Source organism: Cupressus sempervirens, chromosome 10 (genome assembly GCF_028749045.1).
Source record: "Cupressus sempervirens isolate cs-2001-9-10 chromosome 10, ASM2874904v1, whole genome shotgun sequence".
NCBI classification, from domain to species: Eukaryota; Viridiplantae; Streptophyta; class Pinopsida; order Cupressales; family Cupressaceae; genus Cupressus; species Cupressus sempervirens.
Genome location: NC_143127.1, coordinates 360,853,975 through 360,865,664, shown reverse-complemented (window position 1 = coordinate 360,865,664; position 11,690 = coordinate 360,853,975).

The following is an 11,690-nucleotide window of genomic DNA, read 5'->3' as shown; positions in this document are numbered from 1 at the left end:
AATAATATTAATCCATTTTTCTTTTCATTAAATTCTTTAAAACCACTAGCAAAATTTGCTATAACCAATTAAAAAATAACATTTAAATATAAAGATTTCTATTTTCATGCTAAACATTTAACATTCATTAATGTTCTTACATCTTTCCAAAAAAAAAATACTAATAGAAAAAGTGGGCAAAAACTATAGTCTCTTGCCTATAAGGCAAGGACTAATAAAGAGGTGATGATGCCACGTAATTAATTAGCACCTTTACAAGTTTATTTTTTCTAGAACCTTTGTTACGACTGTGTTTTTCTTGAGCTGTCTTTACTTCTATTTTTAACGGAGTTAGAAATTTTTACTATGGCATGGAAAAATAGAAGATTGGACATAACTCTAGATTGGAAATTGGAAAGTAAATTATTTTTTACATTAGTACCATTTTTAATAATAAATAAATGGGTGTGTTCTAAATGTAAATTCAAAATTTGTAAAGTGTAATCTAAAAAGCAATGTAATTTACAATATATTCATTAAAAAAAAAACTATTTATATATTTACTAATTTTAATGAAAAAATCTTTCTTATAAATATTTTCAAAATTATTTATATTGTGCAAATTATTTTTAAAAATATTTATTTATTTATTTATGGAAATTAATTTGTATTTGACAAAGTTTAATTTGTATATTTATTTATTTATATGAAATATATTTTTAACAAATCTCATATACACAAATATAGCCATCTAATATGAAACTTTTACATATTTAGTTTCTAGTCATATTATTATCTTTGTAATTTTACTTTTTCATTTGAACTAACATAGATTTGTATTGAACTTCAATGAAAATATAAGGAGGTAAGTGTCTTGCTACAAACATGATGTCTTACTCATGCAATGCTTATTTCTACATTGTTCATCCATGATAATGTAAAGAAACCATGAGTGCTAGACCAATTCTGCCTCATAGCTATCCCTTAGAGATTCCTCTATGCACTTCCATATCATGTGTTGGAACTTGCAAGAAGAACACCAACAAAGATCATTGAGTATAGCTTTAAACCATATGCATTTATCTAAGATAACTTAAGAGACTTTCAATTTTTTCATGCAATAATTGCATTCCAGATCTACCTATCTCTATCAAGTTTTAAAACAACTTCATATCTTCATCAACATAGAGATTTTTTTAATTGCTAGGATACATTGTGCTCCAAGCAATAGTCTCACTTTGAAAAATCTCTCCAAAGACCTTTGAAACATCTTTTAAGACTCCATTTGTAGATATTCTCAAATTTTAAGGACTTGACTGCACCTTACATTCTTGCATGTACACAAGAATTAAAATAAAAGTAGACTATGATGTTTAAATGTAGTATCCATTGAATTCAACTATCAATTTAATAAAATTTAAGTATCAAAGAAAAAGTGTAGATAATAATTTATTGATAAAATTATAATTAAATGGTTTATCTATGTATAACTCCAAAGTAACCATATAATTTCTACTAACTCATTTATGATTTCTAAGTGAACTAAGTCAATTGTCCTCAATATTATGGAAAACACACTTGTTTAGATCTTTGTTCCTAACCTTGTTTATTTTCCTCTTTAGTGCTTGTTCTTTAATTGTAGATCAAATATATTCTTATTTTTTACAAAAGGCAAGGACTCTAGCTCCAATAGTGCTATTATTTTGATTTATGAAATGAATTGAATGATTTTAATGATGTTTATGAGACCAAAGTAGTATAAGGGACTAAAGGAATAGAGCAATTTTTGTATTTATTTCCATTTGTAATCTTCTAATATGGATCTTAACCCAAAATCTAACAGTTTGCTTGATCTTGTTATCTTCGAATTAACTATGCATGTTGTCTCCCTTCAGGATAACATCATAGTACATTCAAATGTTGTAGTCTGAGATAAAATGTCATTATGTTTCAATTGCTCCTACCCCACAAAACATGCAAGTTTTCTCCTCTCAAGCCTCTTTAGGCTTCTTCTATCTACATGTCTCGCATCTGAGGTGATGAGATCGCGTCCTCACTTGTGTAACTAACAACCTTGCCTTACCATTCATAGCAAACCCAAGATATATTTTCTCATCATGTTCCACAATTGGGTTGAATTCCTTAATATAATAAGCATTTTTTCTACCAATGCTATTTTACCACATGGCACTTATAAAACTTCTCTCTTACGAACTTTTTTATGCCCACGTTTGTGTTAGGGCATTCTTGTGACTTGATGTTCCATTTATCCGTCAATTTAATGTTTTGCCTCATCCAAGTTTTCTTCCTACAATTAAGAACCTCTTCTTTCACAATTTTTGACCAACGATGGTCCTACAAGTTTTCAATCTTCTTTAAGTAACTAAGAAATTGAATGATCAATAAAGCCTCTAACATAAAAGCCCCAACCTTCGCCAAAAGAATCTCATATAGAACAAAACTTTTGACTTTGAGATTGATTGTGATTAATTGTTCTTAAATTATCTCTATTTGTCTCCGCCCACATTTTGACATGTTGCCCCCATCCCCACACCTCACAGTCATAAAGGACCACCGACATGACCAAAAAACCAAAGAGAGTCTAGTTTCATTGTCCTACATCTATTTTGGAGTAGAAATGAAGATTTTGAACCTCCTTGAATCATTTTCACTCTACAAGTCTCCCAGATGAGTTTATCATGGAAGTCAATCCCTAGGAACTGAGTTTAGAAACCATGTAATAATCCAAGACAAATATGGGAAAGAGTCTTAGATAGGATCCAATTCGTTAATGGATCATGGTTAATGAATTTAACTTTAAAAAATATAATTTGACTTGACATGGAAAATATTTCCTATTTGTAAGAGAAAGAGCTTATAAGGGGAGAGGAGCCAAAACAGTTATACTCATTGAGTTCTTATTTAAGGAAAATATTTCTTATTGGTAAGAGAACAAGATTATGATGAAAGTTTGAATAGTCCAAAATAAATTAATAATTACTACTTGCATCAAGAAGGTATAATACTTAGTGTATAGTACAATATGCATAGATTTTTAATATATTGGATTGAACAAATTGAAGGATGAGATTTCATTTATTTGTAAGATATTTTATGCTTATTTCTAAATTAATTTTTTAGCCAAACAAAAATTTATGAAAACACACTTTGTTAGACATAAAAAATAATTATTATTTATTTTAAAACTTTGTGGAAGATAAATCATTATTTTTTATGTAACTATTATATGTCATATATTCTTAGAGGAGATGTCCAATTAAAAGGCCCATCCAATAATTAATGATGCGCACAAATGAAAACATGTTAGTCTTTGCCAATAAATAGAAAGGGGTTTATAAGAATTAGAAATTAAATAGGAAGAGTTGAGTTAGGACTAATTATTAGTCCCACCTATTTATAGGCCAAGCCTATAGTTTTTGATCATCTGATTTGTATTAGTAGCTAGTTTGGATGACGTGAAATTGGCAAAACAATTCCTTTATCCTAAGGTTGCTAGAATATTTCTTATTAATTTGAATTTTTGCAATTTAATTTCTCTTTTTTCATTGGTGTCCATCATTTTTCCTAGTAGTATTTTACTTTTTCTTGCTCAGAAAATTAGTGTGAAAAAGGTTTCTAAGGAGTGGCATTTCCTTTAAATTTTGAGAATCGTGGCAATACATAGCTAAGTCCAGATGGCAAACAACCTATTAGGGAGATGGTAGTTGTCTCTTCATCAAGTCTTGTTTATAGTAACTAGTTGGCATTAGGGCTAGTGTTCTTATTACTAGATTAATAGTCACCTTCATTTCCATGCTTGTTCTCACACTATCTAGAATTTACCTTGCCTCAATCCTCATTATTTTTGCATTTTTTGTTTTTCTTCTCAACTGGTTAATATATCCATAATTTTAGCTTCAGTTGCTGCAAATGTGATGGATTTGGCTTCAACCACACCTTCAGGTAAGCCTGTATACAAAAAATCAAAATCTATTTTTATTTTTATTTTGATATGAATATGTATTTTTCATTTTTGTATGCATTTGAAACATGTAGTGTCTATTGATACTAATGATAGGTGACATAGGCACACTTCTTTGCAAATATTGAACTACCTCTGCTAGCTATCATTTTTCAGTAGTTTTGGCTAAGCTATAATAGTAAACTTCTTAGTTTACTTTGTATGCAAGGTATTTGGTATACCTATATTGTTTCAATGGATCAAAATTGTTTTCCTACGATATACTCTGCATTACTGATTTTAGATTTCAATTTTAATGTCTTTTATATAAATTAAAATAATTGCTCGATGCTTTGATTATTGTAAATCCTGGGCATCTAATCAATAAAACGAACTTAAAAATCCTACTGATCAAATAGAGTCAAGGATTAATCTAGCAGTGGAGAACCATGTGATGGGGATGTTTGCATGTATTTGCGTTACATTAGCCCTCATGCCTATCTAAGCATTCTTGTAGAGAAGTACATAAAAAATTCACTTGATCTTTAATGCTTGAGAACCCTTATCCTTTAGCATTGATGGTCCACTTTCTAAATTCTACATTGGTCACCAATAATATATGTTGAATCCTACTAGATGTCATCCAAAGTTTTTTCTATGTTTTGACCAAGGCTATATGGGATGCAACATGTTATTTTTATGTCCTTTCTTTAATATTGAACAACATTCCTTAGGCATCCATTAAACTTATTTTAGAGTATATGAGTTTTGGAAACAGTAACAGATCAATTAAAATACTAAGAATTTATGATGTCAAATGAATTTATTTTTCAAAATATTCTAACAGAAGCCAATTGAATGTATAGGGTTGTTCTTTGGGTTAAATAGGATGCTTACAATTTGGTATAAGGTTAACAAGCCATTCTGCTTCAGTTAGGCAAGAGAAGGGCACTTGTATAATTTCTTTCACTATATGTAAATGTGTATCATATGGTTTTAAGGTGATTGCACCTGGTAGTAGCATTTGATGTTCCATGTGATATGTCTTACTCATTTCCTTCCAAATACATTTGATGTAAGAGTCATTGGGCATTTTTAGGTTTCCCATTTAGAGCAAACCCTATAATCATCACAGTCCATGAGATGAAGAAAATCTTTAATACCATCACATACAAATGATATGGATCATACAAGATGTAGGATCGAAGAGAGCAAGCACAAGAAATTTTTCCATTAGATGTAGTATATTAAATTTTTATATAATCTTGAAATGTATCTATAAAAATATATTTTATTTTTATAAATTATAAAAAATAAATTTCCTTTATATTGAATTGAAATAACATTAAACATCATTTATAAAACCTCTTTATATTTTGTACTGCTTGTATACATTATTTTCTTCCTGTGTGTTTATATCAATATTGATGCTCTATATTCTTCATATGTCTTAGCTGCGAACCATACACTTATAATTATGCTCCTAGATGAGTTAATAAAGTTTTGCAATTTTATGATCATAAATGAGTTAATAGAGTTTATTAATTACAGTTGAATGAAGGAACTTAACATTTAGGAATTTAATATATTTCTTTATTTGAATTTATTTCCTCGAGATACCAGGTCTTCTTTCTTTTTCTGAATCCGATATCAATTGCAATACCTAGCTCTTTTTTTAAAAAACTAAGTCGCTAACTCATTTTTTTAAATTTTTTTTTGGGCTTTTTCCCTTGGTCCTTTGAATTGGTACAAATTGCCTATAAAAAATAAAGTGAATCAGGATGCATTGAAACTAGTGGGGTTTGTACAGGCATGGGTTCTTCCCTCTAAGTCATTTCATTAAGTTTAACCCCACAACTACTATATTAGATTAAAAATTTATAGGAATAAAGTTTATACTTCAACAATATTATTAAGAACATTCCCTCTATATTGTTTTGAATTTGATTATTATGAGTTAGGTTTCCTTCCTATGAAAATCTCAACCATCATACTTGCACTACGCAAGAAAGTCTGATTTTATCTAAATATATCAAAGTTCATTCCAAATGGTAGACAAAATTCTCCCCCACAAGAAGCAGATGAGAATTTGAATTTTTCTTCTTCCAATTAATGTTTAATCTAATTTATTCTCGCTTCATCAAATTCAATTATTTGTTTCTTTAAAAATTATGCCAAAAAATATATCTTATGATGTATGCTATGATTTTTGGTATGTTTTTATTGAAATGATTTTTATTTTTCTTTTTTCTTTTTTTTGGGTTGGAAATTTTACAATTCTTTTACTTCAAATTTATTTCGCCAATCAAGTGGGAGAAAAATTAAATAATCATGCAATAACTATCAAGTTTCACTATTTTATCTTTACTCATTAAAGTTTTTTTATATTTTTAATAATTTTTTGCTTCCAGCTTGATGGGACCTACCATCAACAAGTTTCCTCATCATCTCTCAAAAGTTATAGTTTTTAAAAGAGTATTGAAATTTGAAAATAGACTATTTGATTATTAGTAATGTTATTATTATAATATTCTAATAGTTTTGGATTTATAATATTAACGCAGTGATGTAATATTTAAGATCTATAGTTTTTGTCAATGCTTTTAAATTTGTGTATATATATTTTTAGCCTAAAAAACTAGATGGCTCTTTATAATTACATTTTATTCATAGATTGTGATAAAAAAATACTTGATTAATTATACTTTTTCCTTTCCATAAGACGAGACTCTAGTTCTATAGTGCTCTTGTTTTTAATATAGTTGACTTGAATGAAAAGTAGAAGAAATTGAATATAGATAGATAAAAGTTGTAACTTAAAAATATAGTTTTTATTATAGGTAATCGATGGAAACCTAGATTATTTATTATTATTGTTAAAAATAATTATTATTATGTGTTAAACTTGAGTAGATTCAAACCCAAGACCTCCTCGATGAGAGACTCACAATTTATCGTAGCATTAAATCAAGAGGAGGGAAAAATAACACATGCTTATGAAACTAAAAAGGATACAAACATTAACAAAATATAAGAGATATTGACAATCCATTCCAAAGAGTGATGATAAAAACAGTACACATTAAAAAAACTAAGAATAATAATTTACTTAATTATGAAATTTGAGAATAATACAATTATGAAGGAAACATCAAAGCAATTAGAAATATTTTAAGTCCCTAGAACTACTTTGAATTCTTCCTCCTTTTCGATGGATGTTGTATATCTTGAATGACTTAAATGAGATGAATGAGATGTTTGAATTTTTTTAAGCTTGTCGTTGTGGCTTTGTATTGTTTTTACTCTTATCAATTTGAATTTAGAATTTCCATTGAACTCACACTTATCATATTGTTTCCTTACTTATGATTTAATTGGCCTTGAATAGAAAATGATGGTCATACATAAGTTATTTTGTGGATAACTTATCAGAAGTAAAGGTAGTGATTGGATAAGTATGTGAGTTCATTGAAAATTCAAAATTCAAATTGACAAGAGTACAAACATTACAAGACCCACACCAACAGAACAATCTTTAAACATACAAACATCTCGTTCATTTCATTTAAGTCATTCAAGACATATAACATCCATGTTGAAAAGGAGGAAGAATTCAAAGTAGTTACAATTATTTAAAATATTTTGAATTGCTTTGATTGTTTCCTTCATAATTGTATTATTCTCAAATTTCATAATTAAGTAATTATTATTCTTAGTTTTTTGAATGTGTACTATTTTTTATCATCATGCTCTCTGGAATGTATTGTTATTTCTTCTATTTTGTTAACATTTGTATCCTTGTTAGTTATGTATACACGTGTTATTTTTCCCTCTTGCTTTTTCAATTTGAAAACCCTTTCATTGTTTGACATCCTTAACATACATATTGTTTGACACTTTATTTTTTAAACTCTTTCCTATCATTTTACAAACTGAAGCATTTGTTCTTTTTATGGACCCTTGTTGTTATATATCCTCAAACACATATTCTAGATCCTTACTATTATACAATCATGTTTATTTCAAAAAATGGTCTACACCATAATTGTTTTAGAAAAATGGTTATTTTCTTCATTGCTACGTCACATCCTCCTAGTGTTATATTTTCCTTGTTGTGAGTTTTAATTTTGATTTTATGTACCCTTCCAACTTTACATCTTAACTATTTAGTTTGTTGGTTAAATCCTTGCGCAATGTTTCACATCATTACAATTATACAATCTATACATAATGTTGTTTTATCATTTGCTTATTTCAAATTTAGATTCCTACACCCCTACTATTTTAGAGAGCTCCCAATTTTCTAGACTCATATTGTTGGATATCTTCATGTCTTTTTGCTTTGCTAAACCCTTGCACATTGTCTTGATAGTTTTGGCAAAATGTCATTTCTATTGTTTCCTGTATGTTCACTACATGTTTAGTTTTGTAAACCCTTACTATTTAGGATTTTAATGATTTATTTCATTCCTTAAACCCTTTCATAGTGATTGACTTGCTTGAAATTTTACAAACTCCATATAATGTTCTTTGTATAATTTTTCTATTTTCCTTTTATTTTTAGTTTAGATACCCTTATTATTTTACATCCTTGTGGTTTCTACCATTTCCTTTATGTTCAATTTATTTTTAGTTTTATATTATTTCTATTGTATTAGATACTCTTATTGATTACCACTTTGCATATGTGAACCACAATGAACCCCCGCAAACCACTTTGAACCAAATTTATTTTGGTTCAAGTGGGTTGGAAGGGGTTCAAAGGAGTTTAAAAATTGATAAGGGTTAACCCACCAAGCGATTTCATTCCTCATGTATAGATTCAAAGATTTATGATCCCAAGCACATGAAAGAGAATGTGAACCACTTTGAAACAAGGTTCAAGAAGGTTAAAGGAAAATCCAAGTGTAATACCCAAAAATTGGCACATTGGCATTTTGAACCAATTTTGGTGCATCAATCTTACAACATCAATTCTTTGATCAATTAAGTCCTATTGTACTAAGTATTTATGATTCTAATTATCTTTACCTAATCTAAGTGTCAAATGTAGAAAACCCCTAATCTATATTAATCACATACTTTATTTAATTCCTAAATGTCAATTTAAATTGGCTAAATTAATCTTCTAATCGAATTAATTTAATTACAAGTCCTAGCAATTTGATTAAATTAATTTCACCCCCTTTAGCTAATACACATGAAAATAGAATTAAATATATTTGATTTAATTAAATACTCTCATCCTAATTGTTGAATTTAATTATTTAATTAATTAGAATATTCAATTATGAGGTCATATTTAATTGAATAAATCAAATATCTTCTCCAATATTCCTTCCTAATTTATATCATATAACTCCATCAATAATGGAAATTTGTTATTCACACTCAAATCTCTTCTAATCTAAATCATTCATTTGGTTTGATCTTGACCATTGATTGGTTTTGAGATTCTATAAATGAGACCCTTAGCCTCTCATTTTAGAGGATGCAATTGATGAGAATCGAATAATTGTTGGATTGAACACTCAAGCATTTTGCACTCAAAACTCCATTGCTTTCATATGCTTTCTCATATAGATCACAATGCATCCATTTAGATTAATTTTCTTATCTTGTTCTTTGATTAATTTTCATACATCTTAGCTTAATCTTTCATTCTTCTAGATTAAATCCATCATTCTAGTTGGTCTGGTTACTAAACTCTCGATGCTGAGCACACAGTAGAACTTCGTCTAGATAGAAGGCAACAGATCACCTTGTGCAGACATTCAGAATGAATAATCTCATGTTCATTCCTAGATGTACTTGACAAATAATGAACATGTTGAAGTGTATGGTTAATTCAAAGGCCCATATTTAACACTCACATTTTTAGCGCCCATCGCAGGGCCCAATTTTTTTTTTTTGTTGTCATTTATCTTTATTTTTAACATTTTGCATTATGTTCTGTAGAATATAGTGCAATCTCATGCAAAAAGTTCTTTTCTTGCACGAGAATTTTGATTACTCACATTTTACTGTGTACTTTCTTGCACGAGAATTGCATATGCTCGTGTGAAGAGGGTATTCTCTTGCATGACACAAAGCATATACTCAGGTGGCCCTATGCAAAGCTTCACACCAGACTTGAGAACAAAGTGTTTAAATTTTGCATTTTCATATTCTGTCATTGTTGTTTTCGTTCTAACCTTTGTTTCTAAAGCATTTCTTTCATGATTTATGATTTATGATTTATGGAACAACATAACAATGGTTTGTAGGATGATTGTCAAAGACACCTTGAAACAAACACACAAAACTTGCTAATGGTTTGATTGCAGGATGCTTGTTGAAGACATTTAAAACCCACTCAAATATTTTGTCTTTTTACATGCTTTCAATCCACATAGTTTAAATAGGCCTTGTGAGATTCTTAAGGCTCTAGACAAAGGAATAGGGGATTATTCTCTTTTCTAATTGGAAGTGATGCTAAAGAGTAAATCAAAAACTTAGACACCTTTGGAAGATGGTACCCACATTGGGAGACAAGGAAGGTTGTGGTTCTCCCAAGAAAATCTTTTAGTGAGGGGATTATGCTCTTTTCCCTTTGGGAAAATAAAAAACTCTAAAGCTTGTAGAAAAATTGGGATTGATAAGCTAGCTCAATGATGAATGTATTTTGTGTGTTTGGGTGAGGTGAAAAGGTAGAGGAGTGTGCTCTTTTCCCTTTTGGGAAAATCAGAAACTTGGACCCTTAAATCAAACCAAGTTTGAGTCAACCTTTAGTGGGCCTGCTAGAGCAATCCAACCTCTGAGAACGACCAAGTGAGCACACACATTTCACCATTGATTCCACCTCACTATAATAAAGAATCTTTGTAGAGTCAAAAGCTCCAAAGTTGTATTGTTAGTTTCTTCCTTGTGATTATTGATATTGCATATCGCAAGGAGGCTTTGTCTATTGCATTGAGTGACGTCGCTCCCAGTCTTGTTAGCTAAGTGTGTGCACTTTCAGATGTCAGTGTGGTTGAGAGGCCTTAACCTCACTTGGGAGGCCATGGGGGATTAATGTGAATGGAAGCCTGTTAAAAAATTGTAGTTAGTTACTACCCGATAAATCTTTGAAAGGGGGATAATCTTTGGTCAAGGAGGTGGAAGAATCTCTCTTATAAATCCTCACCATAGGCATGTATGATGTTGGAAGGTGGTATATGACACTATCCCCTTCCTCAAGGGTAACCTTTGAACATATATGTTTTTGAGTCCTTGGAATACACCAAAAACATGGGCACCCTCTAGTGGGGTGACACAACTATGTGACGTGAACACATGCACATAAAATGTGAGACAAAGGGTTTGCTTCATCTACCATTTTCAGTTATAGGGATAAAGAATGTCTTTTTCAAATCAACAACTATACAAAACAAAAAAGTCAAGGCTCCCTTGTCCCTCCAAGTTTCTTTGTCATTAGTTGGATTGTTTATGACTACTACTTGTATCCCCTTGTATATTTTTACAAATTAGTATGAAAAACCAACTGCTATACTTGCAAATCAGTCAAAACTCTATAAATTTGAAACAATGTCCAAATCTGTTTGAAAACTAGAAACGTTGTCTAAAAATTGTTTGAAACCTATCACAACTGATCAAAATCTCTTTAAAATTGGTTAAAACTGAGAAGTATGTCCTTTACTCACCTAGTTTGGTGTGAAATTTCACGCGATCAAGGACCTTAGGGTCTTGCAGTCAGAATTTCCTTATGTTG